We start from the raw sequence: 24,121 nt of genomic DNA, 5'->3' as shown, positions 1-24,121 counted from the left end.
TTATGAAGAGATATGGTCATCTTTCCAGTTCTAGCTGTATTTTTCTAGTGTTCACCATCTAGGTTGTAAAAACATTCCTAGGCATAATAAAACAAATTATATCTCACCTCATACAAGACAGCTTTGACAGTCCAGTTTCACTCCAAAGTCAGCAGTTCTTGAGAAGTAAGCTGGTAGCTCCTGCTGCCTATTTTGTCTCCTCTAGTGCAGATGAATGTGGTGAGCATGGCACACTAGAGCATGTTCAGGAGTGGTTCCTTCCATTCCTGAAGATATGCATCGGGTTTTGACTCTTACCACCAGCATTGAGAAACACTAAATAGTCACTTACTTAAACAGATACTGGTGTTTGTTGTAAATAATCACCATGCACTTTGGATTTGACTGAAAGGAGGATATTCCAAAGTAATAGTCCTGAAGATAAAAGGTGGGAGTTTGCTGTAGTCACATGATACTTAGCTATAGGGATTCTGTAGATGATTTAAATCTGGGATTCTAATGGAGTCAATGTTGTGCTTTTGCTAGCTACATAGCAATTTCTCTGAGTTGAACATGGAATTCTATTCACTTCAGTGTTTGCCTTGTTATGTCAATATAGAAGATGTCTATCATATGAGGGAGGCCCAGACATTCCCAAACTAAGCTAAGACAGTCTGCTACATGTTAGCTCATTTCTGGACAGTAGTTCAACAGCTGGATACCTGGCTATATGATTCGTGTAGCCTGGCAAAGAAGTTGAGCTAGGGGTAAATGACAGTTTAAACCTGCATTATTAAACCTCTAAAAATGAATAGTTACAGGAACGTAGCTTATTTAATATGCTGAGACCTAAAAACAGCATTCAATAGTGTGTATATAGTGACATGGTACCCCGGTTAGAAACTTAATTCAAACAGGCCAGGTGCCTCCCTGGTAAATGGTTCTTCCCAAATTGCAGGATGTGGCAAAAATTCAAAGCAGAGGTGTTGGCTCCACCTCTCTGCAAGTTGGAAATCTGTTCTGTTGAATGGTTGACTTTCATCCCTCTTCATCAATGCTGCCTTTGCAGTTTCAAATTTAAACTCCACAGAAGGAAAAGAGAGCTCATGTATATAAAAAGGTGCTTTTCCATCTGTAATATAGTGGTATATCAAACTGTGGAAGGCCATTCACAGATCATTAAGACGTGTATTAAGTTCAGATTTGTTTTTATCCCCAGATAGAAAAAGTGCTAAATAACTGATCATTTTTTTTCTTGTTTTTGGTTTATGACTTTTTTTTCAGAATGTAGTTCAGTTATAAATTGGAGAAATTGTGGTAGTTCTCTCTGATTTTAAGGTAATGATTCTGTCTTCTATATTACCCTCAGTGAAAAGTTTAAGTAATGTATACATTTAAAAAACCTGTCTTATCAGAACTTGGTTATTGAATTAAGCATTTTCAATGTTTACTGTTTATTATAGTTAATAAGCTGCCAGTCTTCATTAGAGTCTTAATTGTTCCCTCGACTTGGGAACTCTTGGCCAAGCATACCTGGCTTTGCTAAATATTTATTGGGTATTTCATGTTATAAACACTTGGAGAAAAGCCAGCACATAGATAAATGTTATTTCCTGGCTACTTCTTTGCTTTGCAAATCACTGTTTAGATAGGACCATGGTCCTTCTATGACTGCTGTTTGTAGCTGTTCCCTTTTAGTGTGTTACCAGTGAACTAAGTGGGCATGCTTTCTTTGTCTTGAGTACATGGAAATTTCTTTGAAATGATCATTTCTGGAAATGTGTGCTCAACTACAAACAAATAGGAATAATCTATTAAAAATATTTTTAAGTCGAAAGAAAAATCACAAGACCCCTACTTTAAGGAATTTATCAGCAGGGGAGGCATGTGTAGGAGTCCTTGGTCCCCAGATAGTGAAGATGTTTTGGAAAGCTGTGGAACCTTTGGAAGGTGGAACACAGCTGGAGGAAGTGGATCTGTTGGGGATGGGTCATGCTTTGTGTTCGTTTCTGCTTCCTGATCTATCCAAATGTGAGCAAGGAGGTTCACTTGTCTCCCACGACAACTTACAGCCTCTACTAGCCTGTTGATCGAAGGGCATCAGCAGCCCAAAGTGGCCAGGGGGATGATTGCATATGTGCCTCCTGAAGGAAGCACTCTTGCCTGTATTAGTTACTGCTCCCTCTCTCCTGCCTTCCACCTCCGCCCCTTCCTCCTCCTCCTCCTCCTCCTTTTTTTTTTTTTTTTTTTTTTTTTTTTTTGGACACAGTTTCTCTGTGTAGCCCTGGCCAGTTTGAAACTTGCCCTTATAGACAAGGCTGGCCTTGAATTCAGAGGTTTACCTGTTTCTCCTCTAGATTGCTGGGATTAAAGCAGTGTGCCACCACTACTGGACATAGTTACTGTTAGGACCAAATATCTGACATAAATTAAGGACAACAGGATCTCTGGATGCAGCCATAGCGTAACTTGCTTAGCAAATATTTAGTAAACAAGATCATTGCTAGCATGAAACAATTACTCTAAAAGTACATTTTATTACCTAAAATGTATTGGGTTGCAGTTTGATATGAAACTGCCCTTTTGCCTTATTCAAAGAAATCTTTTAAATTTTCCTTCCTTTCTTCCCTCCTTCCCTCTCTCCCTCCATCCCCGTCCCCTCTCTCTCTCGCTCGCTCTCTCTCGCTCTCTCTCGCTCTCTCTCTCTCTCTCACACTCTCTTCTCCCTCTCTTTTGTTGTTGTTTTTGAGACAGGATCTCACTATATTACCCAGGATGGCCTGGAATTCAAGGAGATCTGAATTGTCTGCTTTCTGAGTGCTGGGCTTAAAAGAATATGCTACTATGACTAGCATAATTTTACAAACTTTTCTATAGTTCATATACACATTCCAATTCAAGGCTTGCCCTTGTTCAGAGGGCAATATTGGCTAATATTGGATGAATAAAGTTCCAGGGAATAGCCAACAGCTGCCACTCACACATTCTGCTAGACTCTATTGTTCCTAGATGTTGAGTGAAAAGATGGGTGTGTCTTTTGTATATATATGTCCCCAAATAATGAAAAAGCCAAGTTTGAGGAAAACTGAAAATACAGAGGCCTGTGTAATCTCAGTTATATAACCAGCTGTGGAAAAACAGAACTGAGTTTCCCAAGTCCCTGTAAAAATTATTAGACTTTTATCTCTTGGAGTAGCTTTAGGTCAACAGCCATATCCTTAAGAAAGGCACGGTTGCTGTGTTTTTCCCCTTGCACATGCGTAGCCTCCTCCATTTTCCACATCTTCCCCAGTACTGAGTTAATATGGCTGAGGAGCACACGCTGGCACACTGTGATCATGTGATCACCCAACTTCTACATCATAGTTCATTTCTTGGCACTCATTCTGCAAGTTGGAATACTAAAATTCCCTGTCCCCCACAACACCCACCATCCTTGTTTTTGGAGGGGTTCATTAAAATTTTGGTGAAAATGCAAACTAAGTCCAGGAAGGGAATTTCAAACATAATAAAATTAGAACTGATGCTCCCAAATATTGAATGTATAAATTTGTAAGTCAAAAGAACAATCTAGCTTTGGAACTAGAGATTAGAGATTCCGGAGCTGTGAGGTGTCTAGGGCTGCCTCCCTAAGGCTGCACCCCCAGGCAAGGACACAGACCGCTAAGCTTAGAGCAGCATTAGTTCAGGTCTTGAGTCTCAAGCTCTGCCTTGCTTTGTGCTGCCTCCTGACTTTGGCTGTTTCATATGTTACAAAGGCTCTGGCCTTCAAAAGTAATGAAATACAAACATGAATGGCAATTGGAAAATTTATTTTTACTGATGATTGAGAAGAAAAGGACTACAAATAACACATTTAAGGCTTTGACCTTGCTCTGAGTTATTCATGCAAAGAGGGGAGGGAGTATAACAGCCTTTTGGGGGGCACAGTGAGGAAGAATGAGTTTCGAAATTCACATGGTTTGTCTGAAGCAGCCATATCTGTATAGTGAAAGACTGAAATAATGGCTTGTGTGGGACTGTTTTATTTTTAACAAACGACCATCCCATGATAATTCTAAAAATAGTATAAACTACTGAATACATGCAGCTATATTGGGCACAAAATTGTTAATGTTATTTAAATTTTGTTCACAATCTACATGACCCACATTTTGTGCACAAACTAAATCAAACCTTCTTGTCCACTGGGCTTATAAACTACATTCTCCCAGGAGAAAATTAAAGTTCACTACTCAAATTTAAATGGACAAGTAGATATAGCTTCAAAACACATATATACACACAATAAACAACCCTATTTCACCTTAAAATTTTTTTGTCACAGTCATTTTTTTTTTTTTCTGAGAAAGAGTTTCTCTTTATAGTCTGGTTGTCTTAAAATTCACTTTGTAGACCAGGCTGGTTTCAAACTTAGAGATCTGCCTGTCTCTGCCTCTCAGTGCTGGGATTAAAGGTATGAGCCATTACCCAGCTGTCAGAGTCTTAAATCAAATACTACTAATTGTTCATTTAATTAGTTTGGGAAGAAATTTTGCCAAAATTGTAAGATTAGTAGAAAAAGGCTACTCTGAATTTGGGTCTATACCTTTGTTCTGGTTGGTGTATGTGTGTTTGTGTGTGTGTGTGTGTGTGTGTGTATGTGTGTGTAAAGTTGAAGAAGCGGACATAGCAAGAGTGATTTGTGCATTTACAATATCACAATATCTGAGTCATTAGCTGCTAAAACTATAAATTCAAAGCAAATTCTGGAATGCCGCAGGGGAGCCCTAGAGGTGTTGTTGGATGGTAAGAACATTCTGTTGAGGAGACAAGGATACACTTTTCTCCAGGATTCTTCTGGATGTCACTAATAGACCTATAATCTGAGATTTCCTATTGTCTTATATTTGTTGCTTCGTTAAGAAACAGATGAAAGGCAAGTGAATGATTAGTGATTATTTTATATCCCTCAAGTGTGTTTCTTATTTGAGGACTTAACATCAAAGAGTCTGTCTTTGCTGAGGATGGTTTGATAAAAGAATAAACCCCATCAACAGGCTTAGTAGGAGTTTGGACTTACAAGAATAAGCCGCTGTAAGCAAATCAATACTAAGCTTAGCTACAGGACGTGTTTGCTGGTGTAGCAGGTGAGCCTCCAATGGCCACGATGCTGCATATGTTGATCCCGCAGCTACCGAAATTTATATTTGGAACTCCTCTGACCTTTAGTAATTAAACATGATTTTCCTTCTCTGTGCCCCTAAACTTTAATTTCTAGTACTCATGATAGTTTGGGCATATATAAGATGAAAAATATTAAATTCTGAGATTTTACAGGACAAAAATATTTCTTATACTCCAGCTATTAAATAGTTTTATTTACTATATTCAGCTCTAGGAATTCTAATGGACAGAGCTTTCTATAAAACAGATTCCCATGACCAGCTTTAAAAACATTTTCATGATCATTTTTAATATTTTTAATATTTCTAATTTATCATTCAAACAATCACAGTTGTTTGCTTATAGTAGATAACCCCACCTAATTTGTAAGTTGTCAAAGTTGCTATAGTTTCACCTCCTGTCTTATAACTCTTAGATGAGATCAGAAGTGCATTTAAAAATGTTTGACTGTGCTGGGTGGGCAAATCATTGCACCTGTTTCAAGATCTATTTGAAACATAATTAGAACTTGAAACACATTGCCAGGACAATGCTCACTTTATTGTTCTCTGAAAACACTTACCATGCCTTCTTTTAAGCTATGATTGAATGACAAGGGGCTTAGTTTAATGTTACTTTAGTTTAATTTAGTTTAGTTGTATTCCTGATAGCATTGGGAGTCTGAGAGACAGGCATTCAGTAACTACTTGTTGAATAGTACCTGAGATTGACCGTCACAATCAGATTAGTGTACAAGTATGCTATTATAAATTTTTAGAGAGACTGTCCTACACAAAGAAAGAACACTAAGAAAAATTGGTTTCTTCTTAGTTGTGAGGAAATATATCACCCTAAAGAGCCACCACTAGGCATGACTTCAAATAGCCCAAAGGTGTGGGAACATTAAATGTTTATAAGACTGAATCTAAAGCTGCCTCTGTACTTTCTCTTTTCTATCCAATGGTTCAGTGGTAACTGAAAAGAAGGGATGAAGTCAGTCTTATCTGAAAACAGATCGTTTGTTCCATTTGTCTTGTTGGTAGGCGGCAGCCACAGAAACACCCAAGCCTGCTCCAGAGAACCAGGCTGGCCTAGGGAAGGCTTCAATAGCAAAGTACCGTGATCATTTGCTTTTGTAGGGGAATTTCTGGAGGTGTACTCTGAAAACCGAGCTTCTGAGGAGGCAGAGTGAAAGAGCTGGTGGGTGAGTCGTTCATGCTGGAATTACAAAGACAGAAGAGGCTTCACATACCTCCCAGCCAAAGCAGCATTAGGGACTGGAAAAACAACAGAAATGAATTCCCTCTCTCTCATTTACCCACTCTTGTCAACCATTGATTATGTATGTTTCTATCTTGGAGTACATTTATTTTATTCTTATTCTTCGACCATTGATTGTAATATTATTATGAGTGTTTTACATAGGATCTCATGTAGCTAAGGCTGGTTTTGAACTTCCTATACAACTAAGGATAAACTTGAATTTCTGGTTCTTCTGTTTCTACTGCCTGACTGTCTGTGTAGTGATGTTGTAGCATGCACTACCATATACATCTTAGGGACGGAACCCAGGGCTGTCATGCATGCCGGGCACATATTCCACCAACTAAGCTACGTTCCCTGCTCCTCGGAATGTACTTTCTGAGACCCTGAATTAGGACTGAAGTCAAGAACTGCCATCTGAGCCTGATGTGTGTTTTATTTATGGATAATTCATTAAGGCTCCAATTAATTCTATCTTTTGTGGGAGGAAATCGATTTCCACCCTTTTCATGTGTGAATCTCCAGTGTCCTGTTTTGCATGGCTCCCAGAAGGGGATGAGCAAATTCTGATGCCAGCAATTGAAAAGCACAGGAGAAATACACAGAAGCTCCTAAACGTGCTGGCTCATGTCCCATCCTAAGTTGAACGCACACTAAATCAAGCTAGGTATGCCAAACACCTGCAGTCTGAGCCTGCTGAAATCAAAGGCAGGAGACACAAGTTCAGGGCTAGCCTAGAGTATATAATGAGACCCCATCTTATAAAATAGACAAGCAGAAAGGCATACTAGCTACAAGCACTTACTGCTCTTTCGGGAGATCTGAGTTCAGTTCCCAGCATCAACATGATAACTTTTAACTGTCTGTAAATTAGTAACTCTGTCTGGGGGTCTATTTTTAGTTTCAGGCCATGTACTTTGGCTGCCAACCTGTTGATGTTGTTAAAGACAAGCTTTAACATGATGGGAAGGAATAAAAATATTCCCAGGACAAAAAGGGCTAGCACGATCAAGCTATATATGCCATTCTTGAAGCTTGACCAAAATTGAAATACTGACCTCAGGCCATGGGAAGGCAGGAATCTAAGGCTAGAATAAAGAAGTAATTTCAGGCTAGAATCTAAATCTTAGGCTGGAACAAAGGAGTAACTCCAGACAGGAATCTAAATTTTAGGCTATAACAAAAGAAGTAGGCTTCAGACATGAAAATGACTTTGGGCTAGGACAGGGAAGTTGGCTCAGATATTTTGGTCATCCTGATAAGCACTTAGAAACAGTGATCGAGGGAGTGTTCACGGAATTTTGTTTATTGCCTTGCTTGTTCTTTGACTATTTGTGTTTATTGTCTTTCTTGTTCCTTGATTATTTGCATTTATTGTATTGCTAGTTTCTCAAACTAGAACTGACCTTAATACTTGCATGTAATTAAAATGGTATAAAAGCAAAAAAGGAGGAGGGGGATGGGATAGAGAGGTTCTAGGGAAGGGAAATGGGGAAAGGGGATGGCATCTGAAATGTAAATAAATAAAATATCCAATAAAAAAAGGAAAAAAAGATTCACACACACAAAAAAACAAAAGTGGAAAAATAAGTTCAAAGAATCAGAAAAATCAAAAACAAAAAACAAACAACAAAACAAAAAAAACCCAACCAAACAACCAACCAAACAACCAAACAAAAACCTGTCTGTAACCTCCAGTTCTAGGGGATTTGATGCCTTCTTCTGGCCTGCAAGGGTACCAGGTAGGTACAGATGTGGTTCACATGTATCCATGTAGGCAGGCTGATCATATACACAAAATAATACTAAAATTAAAAACAAAACAGTCAAAAATGATGTGTTGAATACTGTTCCCAGTTTACCAGCAGGACAACCTGTAGAGTGTTGGTTGTTTACTCTGTTCTTGGCTGACAGAGATCTGTGACTAGCTACCACTGCCCAGCACTGAGAATACCACACTGCAAATCCTTAGCCCAGAAAACAATAAAAATCTAAGATACAATTTCTGTTCAATATATCATCCCTCATGTACTACTCTAATATCAAAATTTATAAGGTGCTCAGGATTTATACATCTATGCTTTTCTTCCTCCAACATTAAATTTGATTTATAAAGTCATGGCTTGACTTTATTTCTAATTAATAAAAATTTCAGGCTATGGAGGCAAAGTCTTTATGCATGGAATAATGTTATTAATGCATTTGATACCCAATAATTTTTTTTTTAAAAACATTCCAAATATTTAACAAAAGTGAAGACTTTAGGCTTAACAGCCACATATATCTTTTGGACACTGAGACAAGTTTAAAAACTTGAATAAAAAACTCCCCTCATGTTTTCAGTACATTTATAATGTGTCGGGCCACAGTCGTAACTATGGTTGAGCACGTGTAGCTGCATGTACCCTGCAGGCCATAGGTTGTACGTGCCTGCTGGTGATGAACACTAACTATATACTCATCATTTGGATTTTACCACTCACAATTTACTAATTCTGCTTCATTATACAAACATTCTTCTACCTATTGTCATATCCTTTATTTATTTATTTATTTATTTATTTATTTATTTATTTATTTATTGAGACAGGTTTTCTCTATGAAGCTTTGGCTGTCCTGGAACTTGCTCTGTAGACCAGGCTGGCCTTAAAACTCATCTATCTGCCTGGCTCTGCCTCCTGAGTGCTGGGATTAAAGGTGTGCATTTCTATGCCCAGCTCCATCTTATTTTTAATATAGTTCAAAGTAAATTATAGATATCAGTTTGCCATCCCCAAACACATAAGCTTGCATATTATTGATTAGATTATTAACTTGGTGAGATTATTCCAAATAAGAATATTCAAAGTTTATTATCAGGTATATTTTCAGCCTAAAGACAATTATCAATATGGCTTCATGTCCTTGAAGAATTAATATTGGACTTGAGAAGCCCAGTGTCCTCTGGTGCCTTAGACCATTCAGAAAGGGTTCTCTGGGTTTGTTCAGCTCCCACCTCCTTCTCCTGCCAGGTCCCTTCCTCTGTATCACATACCAGCTTGACACTGCTATAAATTACTTTATATATATATATATATATATATATATATATATATATATATATATATATATATATATATCAATCTTAGCTAATATGTGTCTGTTTTCTTTATTTTTTCTACACACCCTTGTAAAAGGCCTATTATGTACCCAAAGCAGACTTAAGAAAGTTAAAACATTAATTTTAGCTTTATTGAGTTCATTCTAATTCATAGAGATTAAATAGCATGGAGACATGTTGCTCTTTAGTCTATTTCAAAATAGAGTGGACTTGATTGAAGAGGTGATGATCGGAAGGTGTTCAGAAGGGTCTCTCTACCTTAATCATTGACAGATGCTTTCCTAACTCCTGCAGATTACCGCTGCAGCTGTGGTAATAAATGTTTTGAACGAAAACTTCAGGCTCAGGGCTGGAAAGAACACTCAGCCATTAAGAGTTAAGAGCCTGGCGGGGCAATGATGGAGCACACCTTTAATCCTAGCACTTGGGAGGCAGAGGCAGGCAGATTTCTGAGTTCGAGGCCAGCCTGGTCTACAGAGTGAGTTCCAGGACAGCCAGGGCTACACAAAGAAACCCTGTCTCGAAAAACCGAAAAAGCAAAAAAGCAAAAAAGCAAAAAAGCAAAAAAGCAAAAAAGCAAAAAAGCAAAAAAGCAAAAAAGCAAAGCAAAAAAAAAAAAAAAAAGAGTTAAGAGCCTGTACTACTCTTGAGGACTTGAGTTCAGCTTCTTCCAGCGCTAGGGGATCCAACACCTCTGACATCTAAGGGCACCAGAGCTCACATGTACATATCCTTCTCTGAATCCACACACCTATAATTTAAAAAGTAAAATAAGCCTTAAGAGAATCCTTCCAGGCTCCTAACCTGATTCTAGAAAATCTCCCATGATTCCAGCCAGTATGGAGAAAGTCGAGATAAAAAGTATTCCTTCATGGATCATCCATTGTTTCTGTTTTCTCATGTATGTACTCATGTAGTCTTTCAAAGGATGCTTGGGAGACCCGAGTCTAAGGAACAAAAAGAGAGATAGGAAGTAGAAGAGAAAACCAAATGGCTGAAATTCAAATTCTATTTGCATGCCATTGTGCAAATCCTCTAATTTCTGTACATTTATTTCCTGTAAGGATGGGATAATAACCCTTCACGAAGGAAGTGTGAAAATTAAGTTGGTGCGAACCTGAGGGAAAAACCCCTGGTGTTTCTAGAATGTATGGTGTCTGTTATGGAAACGGAAGATGGGACAATAAAGGCAGGACTTCTTCTTATGCTATGCCATCTTCCAGAAGTGAGCCAGATCTCCAGTCTCATCTTGGTCTTTAACCCTCGTGTCTCATGTAAACTCATATAGCATCTGGAGGATGCCATTTCTAGAAAAGACAAATGAAATGTTCAGATGAACTGGTGCTCAGCCCCCTTTTAAAGTTAAAATCCCACTCACGTGTAATTCTAATGCATATCACAGCTTTTCTTTTTTCTTTTTCTTCTTTTACTTTTTATTGGTTCTTTGTGAATTTCACATCATATACCCCAGTCCCATTCATCTCTGCCCCTCCTCCTACTTGCCCTCCACCCTTGCAACCCTCCACCCAACAGAGAAAAGAAATCTCCTTGTGGAAGCTGTAGTGTCACCGTGTGTCCCACAGCATATCCGTTTGTCCACACTTTTTGCTTGCCAATGTTCACTGTAATGACTTGTTGGTCTGGTATGACAACACCACTGGCTTCTGCTACTCTATCAATACTGGACCCTCACTGGGATTCCTTTGGAATATCCTGCTGTTGTCCCGTGACATGGAAATCCTGTATTTTTGGATCTGTAGATCTATATAGTCTCTTCATGCACTCCAGGAATTCATCAATGGGGTAGATGTCAGGGTGGGTCAATTCAAAGTCCTGGATCTGGGCCTGAGAGGCATCTGAGCTGCTGAGCTTGCAGGCTCTCCTGTTCTCACACTCTTGAGGCTGTCTCAACAGCCACCCATACAACCAGGGCCAGCTCCACCCTGCTGCCCAGAGGAGGTACAGGGCCACTCTCTCAACTGTTTGCAACTGGTGAGCAACAAGCCAATTTTCCCATTCACATGACCCCCAGGGCCAGCTCTCCCTCCTGCCATAGTTGGCAAGGGACAAGGGAGGGGAGGAGGGCATCTCAACCTTGCCACCACCCAACAGACAAGCCTCAGGGCCAGCTTTCCCACACTCATGCCCTCAGGCTGGCTCACCCACAGCCCTCACATCTAGGGCCAGCTCTCCTGTGCTGCCCAGGTGAAGCACAGCGCCTGTTCTCCTGAGTGCTGCAGCGAGTGAGGGGCAGGACCAGTTCTTCTGCTCTAATGACCCCATCTGGGTCACCTCTACTGCCTGCTCCGAGTGGTGAGGAGCAAAAGGGGAGGAGGATATTTCTTCCCTGAGCGGAGCTAGAGCCAGCTCACCTACAACTCCCACAGCATGTGGGGCACTCTCCCAAATACTGCAGCTGGCTAGTGGCTGGGTCTGCTCTCATGCCTCCAGGGCCCGTTCTCCCACAATGCCCAGGTGAGGGTGGGGCCAGTTCTCCACAGCCCTCAGACATCAACACTTAGGAGACAGCAGCCCAGACCAGGACATCTACCTGGTCTTTGGTGGTAACAGAGTCTGCTGCTGCAGGACCATGGACCCGGATGTGGCCCCTGGTGGCAGCCCAGGCCAGGACTGCATCATGCTCCCAGTCTGGCTACTCACATCACTGGCTACTCACATCAGGCTGTTCCTCACTGCCTTTCAGTCTCCAGTTCTGCCTCTCTTCACTGTGCCCACGTCCTTCTGCTTCTCTTCCTCTGTCATTTCTCCACAACTTACTTGCTCCTCTTAGTGATGCCCAGGGTTTCTGAGTATCTGGGGTTATCTCAAGAGTACTATGCTCGATTTGAGCATTATGGCTCAAGCAGGGGTCATTGGGCATGGTCCCATGGTCCGTTGTTCCCTGTCCCACACCCAGGCCTGCAAGGCACTGCACCCAACTCAGGGTAGCTCCCAGTCCAGGCCCCAAGGCACCAGTCTGGTGGTCATTTCCTGCTCGCTCCTCTCCTGTCCTGCCTGAGTGGCCCCTTTCGAGTGTTGTCTGTCTTGGGCTCGTTCTCACCAGGGGCCTGTGCTGGACGGGTAGTCTCAGGATCACTTTATTCCCCCCCACCCCCCACCCAAAGAAATGTTAGGCTATGAATCATTCAGATGTTCATATGCTCAGAACACTGAACATAAATGAAGCCTCTCTCCTCTCTGCCACCTACTGAAACATGTGTGATACAGCAGCCACACCCGTAAGGCCAGGGGGCCTTGTAGGGGCAGGGAGCATTTCTTAAGTAATGAGCTCTGTAAATATGGAAGAAAAGAAATTTAGCTTTATGTGTATGGATGCTCTGCTTGCACATCTGTGTATCATGTGTGTCCCTGTCCCTGGTACCCACAGAGGCCAGAAAGGGCATTGGATCCCTTAAAGCTGGGATTACAGATGGTTGTGAGCTGCCATGGGAATGCTGGGAATTGAACCCTGTTCCTCTAGATGAGCAGCTGACTTTCTTAACTGAAGAGCCATCTCCTTAGCTTACTGTGAATTTTAAAGCTAACTATATGTCCACTTTGCTTTGACTTCTAAGTATTTATCTTTGGATTTGTGACTTACTTGAAGCAACTGTGAAAGACACAGAACTTATGGAATGTCTCTATATATTAAGGGAATTTATTTTAATGACGTATAGTCCATCTGACTCAACAGTGAGCGGCTGTGAATGGGAAGTCCAAGAATCTAGTAGTTGCTCAGTTTCATGAGGTTGGGTGTTTCAGCTGGTCTGCTGTAGAAGCTGGAATCCTGGAAAAAGGAGGTCCCAACAGATGTGCTGGCAAGTAAGTGCAAGCAGATGAAGAAGAGTGAGTCTTCCTTCTTCCGTTGTCCTTATGTAGGCCTTCAGCAAAAGGTGTGACCCAGATTAAAGGTGTGTACCACCACACCTGGACCTAAACTGTTCTTTGCTTGGAACTTGTTCTATCCCAGGCTGGCCTTGAATTCAGAGATCTTTTGCCTCTGTCTTTTGGGATTAAAAGTGTGTACTACCTTGCCAGGGCCTCACTTTGCATGATCACTATGCCTCAAGATCTAGATCAAAAGCCTGTATCTTCCAGCCTTAAGATCTGGATCACATGTGTGCCCTCCATTTCTGGATTGTACTTCATTCCAGATATAGCCAAGTTGACAACTTTGAATAGCCATCACATGAGCCCAGGACCAAAATTTATCTTCTGTGCTTCTGATTAGGACAATGTGAGTGCCTACTTCAGTTTCTGCAGCTGTGTGCCCTGGCCGCCATGATGTACTATACCATAATGCACTATACCCTGGATCTGTGAGCCAGAACAAACACACCTTTCTTCTCTTAAGCTGATTTTGTCACAGCAAGGAGAAAACAATTCATTTAACATTCGGTTCCTAGTAGGTTAGGAATAGTAGCTACAAAGACAGTTCTTTCTTGGGATACAGGCATGGAGGCACTAATAGCCAGAGAAGTAAAGTGTCCACATCAAAAAGTGATTCAAGATACTGGAGAATTCAGGAGTGCCGCAGGAAGAGTGGGTGCTTTAGCTCTGCCACGAGGAGGAAATGCTGCGGCTAGGAATCTGCGGAGGGAAGACTTCACAGAAGCAATGCCATGATCAGCCTACTCTCTGTCTTCTGCCAAATGGAGAAACTGTAGCTCACACACGGGACAATTAGGCAAATGTACGGAAGATGAAATTCGGATGAATTGGAAACATAAGAGGAAGTAAAAATGAATTTAAAAATAAAGCTAAAATGTATTCATAAATAAATAAAGCTAAAGTGTATTCAGCCCCAGGGATGGTCCCGTAATCTCAAGACAGCAACAGTGGAAGTGGACATGGAGGTGTGTGCCTACAACCTGGGTGCTCAGAGCTGAGCCCCACAAGTTATGTATGGCCTCAACACATGGCTCAGCATGTAACAAGTTCAAGGCCAACCAGGTCACACAGGCTCTGGTGGGTAGAGGGGACTGCAACTGCAGGTCTAGAGCATCGCATTGACAGAATGTCCTTAAAATCTTTGTCTGTAAACTCAAGGCTCAGTCGGTAAAATGCTCGCCACACAAGAGGAGGGCCTGAGCTCACATCCCCAGCATCTGTGGAAAGAGCTGGGTAGGAGGCACACAGACAGCTGCAGCCTCATTACAGGGAAGACGGATAGTACGAGCTCTGAGTCTTCCTGACAAGGCGGCCTAGCTGAATCACTGAGCTACATAAACAGTGGAAGGCCCTGTTTCAAGGAACAACAAGGTGGTTTAGGCAGTAAAGGTGCTTCCCACCAAACCTTACATCTGAGTTCAAACCCCAAGACCCACATGGTAGAGGGAGAGAACTGACTCCCGCATTGTCATCTAACTACACTGTGTGGTAGTACACTCTCCACTCCCAACCACACCCCTCACATATAAATGCTCAAAAACAACTCCATAGGCTCTGTCTCAAAAATTAAGATGAGAAAAATCAAGTAAGACCTCTGACCTCCACATACATGCTCACTGTGATGGCTCTTCCCAGTTGTCAACTTGACTATATCTGAATGAACTACAATCCAGAAATGGGGGGAGTACCTGTGATCTAGATCTCCTTCTGCTGGAGGCCTACATAAGGACATTGGAAAAAGGAAGGCTTCTTTTTTCTTTATCTGCTTGCACTTACTTGCCAGCACATCTGTTGGAACCTCCTTTTTCCAGGATTCCAGCTTCTACAGCAGACCAGCTGAAACACCCAGTCTCATGAAACTGAGCAATTACTAGATTCCTGGACTTCCCATCCACAGCTGCTCACTGTTGAGTCAGATGGACTGTAAATTATTAAGATAAATTCCCTTAATATATAGAGACATTCTGTAAGTTCTGTGACTCTAGAGAACCCTAATACAGTTCACTTTCTCCTTTAAAAGTCACTGAACATAGCATCTTAGAGAGGTGCCACCCGCAGAGAAAGTGGGGTTCCTACCTCAGTTTATCTAATCTCCACAATACTTCACAGTTGTGCCTAGCAGATCTAGATGATCCTAGATCCTGTCTGGTTGGCAATGTTAAACATGGCAGTTTAAACCAAGCGGTAAGCTATGCTCCCTCATCTATACTCAAAGACATATCATTTGTGTTCCCTCATTTCTAACTTGATATTGGCAGAAGAGATGTATATCAGAATGAAGGCTTTAGTGACAAAGGTCAATGTTAAAATGATCGCTGAAATGAATGACCGAGTCATTCCGGGTATGGTTTTATACAGTTTGGTACATATTTCAGTGGCTGTCATCATGTACACTTCATTTCCGCTCACTGTCCTTGTCCATTCAGCATTAATAGATTTAGGAGTGCCGAGGTTCAGATTAGTTATGCAGAAGGATATTACTGACAGATTTACAGGCTATGTTTCCAATTGAGCATGGAATGCTAAGTTGAAAAGAAAGATTCTATGCTTCCTTTTGTCTCAGGTCCAAATGTCATTAGCATTAGTGTTACCTTTAAAGCTAATCTTTATTAGGGCAGTTTTAAATGAATATTTGGAACAAAAGCCTATCTCCCCATGATAGGTCAACAACTGGGGCAGGAAGCAACAGTTAGGAGACAGGTGCCTGTATTTACTAGTCTCCCTGAACACTGTAAGTGGGTCAGCTTCAGCAGCAGATGTTCAGGGGGTGTTTCGGCTCCATCTTATGCTACCCACCCAAAATATTTGCCCATGGTACTGTTACGGTCTTTTGAGACAATTTTATGTTCTCTTTCTTAGAGGAAAGCCTGTGTTGTTTCCTATCTCAATGGGGGTGGGGGTGGGGGAAGGCTGTTTAGGGCACTATAAACTGGGGCCTGACTGGAGATAGGACTTAGAGGCCATGGTTAGTGTAAGAGGTTGAGATTGATTTACCTTCAGCTGAACATCTTGCTGACCCTGTTACATTGGGAAAATAGATTTTTATCTCATTAGATCTTCAGAATTTCCATTTAAGCAAGCCTGTGGAAGGCTTTTGACATATTAGTCAATGGTTTCTTTTTCTGTTTAGTAGTCATGAGATAAGTACTTGATTTAGTCACTTACTGGGATGGGAGGAGGGGGTGCTTGAAAACAGACTAGTAAGCGTATTACCAAGTAGAATCAGTTAATTTTGCCCTATTCTGTAGGATGAGGCTGGAGGATTATGAACTCATGACCTGGCCACATAGTGTGATCCTATCTGAAAAACCAAACAAATAAAATAAACTTTAAATGCAAATCAACAGTGTGTGAGTTGTGTGTGTGTGTGTGAGAGAGAGAGAGGCAGAGAGACAGACAGACAGACAGACAGAGAAATCTGTGTTGGTCTTCTGTTAAGGAATGTGGAAGGAGAAGTATGGACTTCCAGCTTTCAAAGTGAGTTTCAAATAAGAAATTGAAGTGGAAGAACCAGAATCCAGATGAGAAGGAGTGATAGGTGTTTAGTAGGTCTTGCCCTGGACCTCGGGGGAATTTCAAAGTCATCAATTCAATACAGAGTAAATGAAATTAAAAGGATAAAGCCACCTAAGGGGGAAATATGGAGAGAAAGATCTGAGACTGGCCACAGCAGGGAAATTGGCTTTTGTTCTTTGAGCAAAAGGCAAGATACATAGAAATTGGCAGGGTTTTCTCCAGAAAAGCTAGCGCACACACAGACATTATTAAGAGCCATGCAGATGGGATGGTGCAAAGTAAGTCTTAATATGGAACTATTTGAAAAGAGAATTTAGGGACACATGGAGCAACCAGGCAAGGTTCTTAGGAGTTAGGCTTTAGGCAGAGGCATAGGTAGATGTATCAGAGACCTCATGGGATAGAAAAGCTGGACCATAGAGCCTCCTCAGAGATGGGCTACCCGTGTATAACATGCTGCCCTTTCAGTTGCTCTCTCTGTTTCTTTAGGGAAGAAAATCAAGCTCTGAGTGTCAGCCTGAGTAGAAGCCCCTCTGCCCCAGGGAGGGAAAGTAGCATCTCAGAGGTAGATTATTTGATAATCTCCAGGCATTGCCTTAAAGCCGCAAATCTGGCCTCTTGCTTCAGTAGCTTTTTCCTATTTAGCAGAAAGTAGACTCTCTTTCTTGTTCAGAAAGCAAAAAATAATTAAAATAATGAATTAATTACAGACTGAGGCTATGGGTCAGACAGGAAGTTGCTTGAACAAGTTCAGTTTTCAAACCCCACACAAAAACTGTACATGGTGGCACATGCTTGTAATCCAGGCAGATTATCAGGGCTCACTGGCCAAACCACTTTAGTCCACAGGGTGAACTGCAGGCCAGTAAGATGCCCTGTCTCAAAAATTATGTGTATTATGCTTGTCATAGTTACTGTTCTATTGCTGTGAAGAGGCACTGTGACCAAGGCAACTCTTATAAAAGGAATCATTTAGAGGGGAGCTTGCTTGCAGTTTTGGGGGGTTAGTTCATGATCATCATGCTGAGGAAAAGACAGGCATGGTGCTGGAGCAGTATCTGAGAGCTTTACATCCTGATCTACAGAGAGAAAGAGAGAGGAGAGAGAGAAGAGGGAGAGAGGGAGGAGAGAGGGAGAAAGAAAGAAAGGAGAGAGAGGGAGGGAGGGAGGGAAAGGGAGAGAGAGACAGAGAGAGAGAGAGAGAGAGAGAGAGAGAGAGAGAGAGAGAGAGAGAGAGAGAGAGAGAGAGAGAGAGGACTGGGCCTGGGGTGGGCTTTTGAAACTTCAAAGTCCACCCTCAGTGGTAGAACACCCTCAGTAAGGCCATGCATACCCTTCTTCTTCTTCTTCTTCTTCTTCTTCTTCTTCTTCTTCTTCTTCTTCTTCTTTTTTTTTTTTTTTTTCATACCTACCCTTCTAATAAGTCCACATCTCCTAATCCTTCCCAAAGAGTTCCACTAACTGGGGACAAAACATTAAACATATGAGCCTTTGGGACCATTATCCTTCAAACTACCACAATGCCTGTGAATTGACAACTGAGTTTTTTCTCTGGCCTTCACAAACACAGAACATACAAGTTCATGCATATACATACATATATACACACACTATGCCCCTGCACACACACACACACACACACCAATCCATTTTATTTCTCCTTTTCCTCTCCCCTCCACTACCTTTGCTCTCCTTGTCTTCTCATGTGTGTGTGTGTGTGGGGGGGGGGGGGGGTTAGCTGCCTATCCATGTGACACTATACGTTTAAATTTGAGTTATTCGAAATCATTTTTGTTCTTAGCAAATTAAGAGAAACGCTTGAAATTTCTGATCTCTGAATATTTCAAGTATTAACTAGAATAAAAAGAATACTAAGAAAGTGTTTTGTTTCTTTCATTAATGGCAACTTTAACAGGTTATTTTAATTAATTAGCTCATCAGTTTACTTAATTAACTTAATTTGAAATTTAATGACTTCAGCATGTTTTCCATATCTTTTCCTTTCGCCCACATTTCTTCACTTTAAATTTCCCCCTCTGTAGGCCACTGAAATTCTTTCTTTAAATAAACCAACAGTTACTGTCTTTTAACTATGCATCTGGCTGAGAATTCTCAATCCTTCAAACCAGTATTCAGTGGGTACCTCTGTTATCTTGGGGGAAAAAATGTAGCTAAGTATGGTGGTACGATCTTTTAATCCCAGAGTTCAGCAGGCAGAGAGACAAGGTGGATCTCTGTGAATGCAAAGCTAGCCTCGTCTACACTTCCAGACTTAGTTAGGGCTACATAGCAAAACACTGTCTCAAATAAAACGATGAGCCTGAAACACTCTGCTGACTGCTGTATCCAGTGTCATCAAGCTTCTGTGTAGAAGAACTGATGCTGAATCCAGACAGCCTAATCCCGGAATATCAGATCCTAGGCCCAGACTCCAGGGACCACTTGTTCAGTTAGCAGAACAAACCCGGTTTCAACTTCAGACTTTGAGGCTCCACAACTCACGTTAAGGCAAAGACAGGCAGTTAACCTTCACTGTCAGTTGATGTGGCTTTGGAATCATCTAGGGCATTTACAGAGAGGGCTAACTGAGGAAGACAGATCTATTTGAAAGTGGGTAACATCGTCCCATGGGCTGTGGTTCCTGTCTGAGTAAAAGAACCCGGCAAGTGAGCTAGTGCTTCCTGACTGTGGATGCGGTGTAACTAGCTACTCCTGTTCCAGGGACCACAGCGTGCGGTGCCATCCTAGCTGGGATGGCGTCGACCCTCAAACAGTGAGCGAGAACAAATCTTTCCGTCCTTAAACTGCTGCTGTCAGGCATGTTGTCGCAGCGATGAAAAGTAACTGATGCACACGTGAATATCCCCTTTTTTCAGCCCTGTACCCTGTGGTACCCAAACTCTCCTGAGTCGAACTTTGCTTCGCACTAGCACCCTAGATGAGGAACAATGAGTTAGGCTATGCGTGTTTTGTGTATAAGTTTCTGTCTCTGGGAGAGAAGCAGGTCTTAGGTGCGGAGGATGGAAAGCATTTCCACTGTTTTTATGGACGGATGCTTTCAGGTTTTTTTTTTTTTTTTTTTAAGCAGTTGCTTACTGGAAGCTGTTACATTAGCATTAGCCACTATCGATGGGTACAGTAAACACTATAAAAAATATCAATTCACATTAATCTTGGACCTTCCAGTGGTCTTCAAAGTCAAATGCATTCAGTGGGTGACTCAAGCTCATCGACCCTTTAAGAGCCCCATTAAAGATTAACTCCCAAACAGCTATCCTCCGAGGTTTCATGGAAATAGTTGAAAATGAGTTTCAGACCTCTGTCTAGCCAGGAGATTTTGAACATTTTTTTTTTTTTTAAACAGCAAGGCTGTTGAAGGAACTATATGTTTATAATAAAACAGAATTTCCAGAGTCTAATTCCACACAGTTTATAATAAGACAAATTGAAAATTCAATGTTTTTTCTCACTATCGGCGAGACAGTTTAAAGAAAATAAAAGTTGATGGTCCATGTTTCCTGTGACCACTCTTTCTAACATGTCTGTTACTAATCCATGGCCTTTATGAAGCAAATACTTTAAAAAGCACTCTGGACAATCACTAGAGAAATTAGTTTAGGATTATTTACTTATTGGAATATAAAATTATCTTGCCAAGAGTCAGCACTAAAAAAAAATTTTTTAAAGTCTATTTTTACAGTACTTTTAGATTTATAGAATAACTGAGATGATATGGTAATTTCTCCTTAATGCTATTTTATTTTTAAAAACATGTATTAACCAATATCTTAGAAGCACAGGAGTCTGAAGGCACTAATATTTCCCAGAATGTACTATGATATTTCTGAAACTCTTCCTTCCTATTGATAGCTTGCACACACTCACACACACACACACCCTTGTGTTCCCTAGGGCAATGCTACCATAGACCACATTTCTCTCTAGCATTCTTAAAAGAACTATGATATTTTAAATCTATGTGTGTGGGAGAAAGAAACATTGATTTATTGATTCCATTTGTTGTCTAGACACTTGGTTAAGGATTTGACACTTTTTATTTGTTGATGTCCATTAAACTCTCATAGCACTCATATGAGGCAGATGATATCATCTTTATTTTGCTGGAGAAGAAAAAGAAGCTTAAGAAGGCGCTCCCTATGATCTCCTGTCTGCTACTTTGGCAGCATAGATACAGTTTTAAATGCAAACTTGTCAGGATCCAGGATTGGATTTTTTTTTTCTTGCTTTTTGTAGACTGTGTCAAAATTAGCACATGATAAATAAATAATGAAAAATAAATAATAAATAAATTGCTTTGGCAAATGAATATGAACCTGTAAAACATGCTCTTTTTATTTCTACTAAAGCTCGGCTCAGTGCATGACATTGTTTTTTGATATTTTATACAAGTGAAACAATTAAGCAGCCTATGTAAGTTATATACTATGAGCAATTTGGAAGCCAAGTTTAATCTACAATTTACATTTCTCTAGGCAGCCTGGGGAGTCCTTCAACATTGGACTCCTGTATCCTCTAGTGTGGAAGTTCCCCTTGGACTGAACATATTTTTTTCTCTGTGACATTCTCCTTGACTGCCTCCTCAATAATATGAAATCTGCTGTTCCAGTGTAAATAACTACTGGTGTGTTGACCACTAGTTGATTTCTAGTGCCCCTGGGAGTGTCCCTCTATATCTGACAACAAAATACTATTTCCCCAACACAACCTGGCTCCCTCTTTCGTCTCCTGGACTTTTGTTGGAACTGAGGGTCAGCAGTTCTGACTATGCTCTGATTTCTTTTGAAATTTTGATTGTCAACCCCTGTCATTCTTGAACTATTTTCGTTTTGGTCAGCAGTGCAGAGGTTCATCTTTGCAGTTACTTTGTCTTGAGTCACTGAGGCCTTTGCATGTCAGAGAACCAGCATTTCCAGGGGCAGAGGGAAAGAGTAAGTACTTTCTTCAGAAGTGGCTCACAAGGAGATACAGCAGCAGCAGCACCTGCCATTCAGCCATCTGCACCTTAGGCTTGCAACTACGCCTGTGCTTGTCTAGTGTGCAAGGATACCTTTCCTCTGGGAGGGGTCAACTGTTGCATCTCGTTGTGTCTGAATTGGACTTTGGGTCCCATGGGACCAACCAATTGAGAGAGAAAAACACTCACTGATCAGAGGCCAAATTTGTCTTTAGCACTTCTCCCAGGAAGCCATTCACTTGTGTTCTGCCACAGGTCACACATGGCCCTGCCGAGTATCTGTAAGGTGCAGTCAGCTGTCAGAATAATTTAGGCCATGTAAATAAGCTCAAAGGAAAGTGAGCTACTGAGTTTGAATGTTTCTAAGCTATGTTCATAATAATTTGTAGGAGGCTTCGATAGATGGTTGAGCTTCAAGTAGTAGATTGCTTTTAACCTCTCCAACGCAGAACTCTCTGATGTTAAGACATTAAGTCTGTGAAACACCATAGCAATTCCTTAATAGACCCCATTCATGACATAGCTTCTAATAAACTTGACTGTGCAAGGTCCTTACTGCTGAATGTGTCCATAGCAGGAGGTCTAGGACTCCTGGCTTTAAGTACAATGTGCTTCTACTGTTTCTACTTCAATGATGTGATTGTCAAATGTTTTTTGTTTGTTTGTTTGTTTTTCAAAACAGGGTTTCTCTGTGTAGCCCTGGCTGTCCTGGAACTCACTCTGTAGACCAGGCTGGCCTCGAACTCAGAAATCTGTCTGTCTCTGCCTCCCAAGTGCTGGGTTTAAAGGTATGTGCCACCACTTCTCGGTGTGATTGTCAAATGTAATGATCATATTGACTGCTAACTTGTCAGGACCTAGAGCCACGCAGTAAACAAAGCTCTGTGCATGTGTGCAGGAGGCTGACATTCCTGCCATCATGCCTTTGCTGCTGTGATGGACTATTTCCTCAAACCACAAGAGAAGATAAACCCTTTTTCATTAAGTTTCTTTTGTCAAGTAATTTGTTACAGTAACAAGAAAAGCAACTAACGCACACCAAATATAAATTTTGTCTCTCTAAGAAAGACGCTGCTGGGCCGGGCCGTGGTGGCGCACGCCTTTAATCCCAGCACTTGGGAGGCAGAGGCAGGTGGATTTCTGAGTTCGAGGCCAGCCTGGTCTACAGAGTGAGTTCCAGGACAGCCAGGGCTACACAGAGAAATCCTGTCTCGAAAAACAAAAACAAAACCAAAACAAAACAAAAAAAAAAAAAAAAAAAAAAAAAAGAGAAAGACGCTGCTCTCTTAGTACAAGTGTGGGGACTCCCAGGTATTTGCAGGGCTTTTCCAAGTCTCTTCCAAGAGAGAAAAAGATTCTAGTGAGAAGTCGTTTTTGCATTGTGATCTGAAGAGTGAAGTGAATAAATTAATTTTGATACTTGATACTAAATTCTGAGCTCAACTAAGCAGTCCTTCTCCTGATTCCATGTTCATTAGGCAGACCTCTTATTGGACAGTCTCTCAGGTTAGAGCTGCCCCAGAAGAAGAGAAGCTGATCACATTGACAGGAATGTTCAAGTCTCAATAACAGTTAAATTGTTCTTGGCATCCTTGATGGCTTGGTATTTGACTTTTATTTTTAAAGGCTTCCTAAGAATATTTTTCTTACAGAAAATTCTATTATACCAAAACATTTATATCATCAAGTCTTATTCCTCCTGGTAAACTATGCTAAGTGGATCTGAATGATTCCGACTCAGCAGCTGAACTGAAACACCCCACCAGGACGTTTCCTTGGGATGACTATTGCTCACAAATGACTTTCTGTCTTACTGAACTGAATGTTTGTTTTAGTCAAAACACAGGCCATGGAAATATTGCATCGGTACTGGGAAAGTCAAACCTTTCTTTCATGCTGGCATCTAGGTAGATGAAATACTTTGGGGGTAAACTTACAACATAGATCTATAGACTGGGTAACCAGGATACTAGAAGTCATCAAAAAAGCACACAGTTGAATACTACCAAGTTTCCATTATTCTTTTAAAAGCCCCGCCTCCACCTCATTACAATTTCACATTACTTTTGATTTAATTCCTAATTTATTGGTGTATGAGGAGGTGTGGGAAATGCGCCTAAAATTTAATACCACATTACACTTCAGTTTAGATTACATAGTAGAGAGTGATTCATTTCAAGTCAGCTTTAATGAGCTACCATAGGAGTGGAATTTGTAGAGAGAGGGTAACTGGCAGTGAATAGTTCATCAAG

The 24,121-nt window shown here is 41.1% G+C and overlaps 1 protein-coding gene and 1 pseudogene across 2 annotated transcripts in view; one reads left to right on the top strand and one right to left on the bottom strand.

Annotated features, from left to right (window-relative positions):
* Prkg1 (protein kinase cGMP-dependent 1) overlaps positions 1 to 24,121 on the top strand; it is a 1,132,342-nt gene that overhangs the window by 652,981 nt on the left and 455,240 nt on the right. The window lies entirely within an intron of this gene.
* Positions 12,614 to 12,755, bottom strand: LOC117701683 (small nucleolar RNA SNORA17; annotated as a pseudogene).

The sequence above is a fragment of the Arvicanthis niloticus genome, chromosome 1, assembly GCF_011762505.2.
Source record: "Arvicanthis niloticus isolate mArvNil1 chromosome 1, mArvNil1.pat.X, whole genome shotgun sequence".
In the NCBI taxonomy this organism is placed as follows: domain Eukaryota; kingdom Metazoa; phylum Chordata; class Mammalia; order Rodentia; family Muridae; genus Arvicanthis; species Arvicanthis niloticus.
This window is presented reverse-complemented; position numbering and strand designations above follow the sequence as displayed.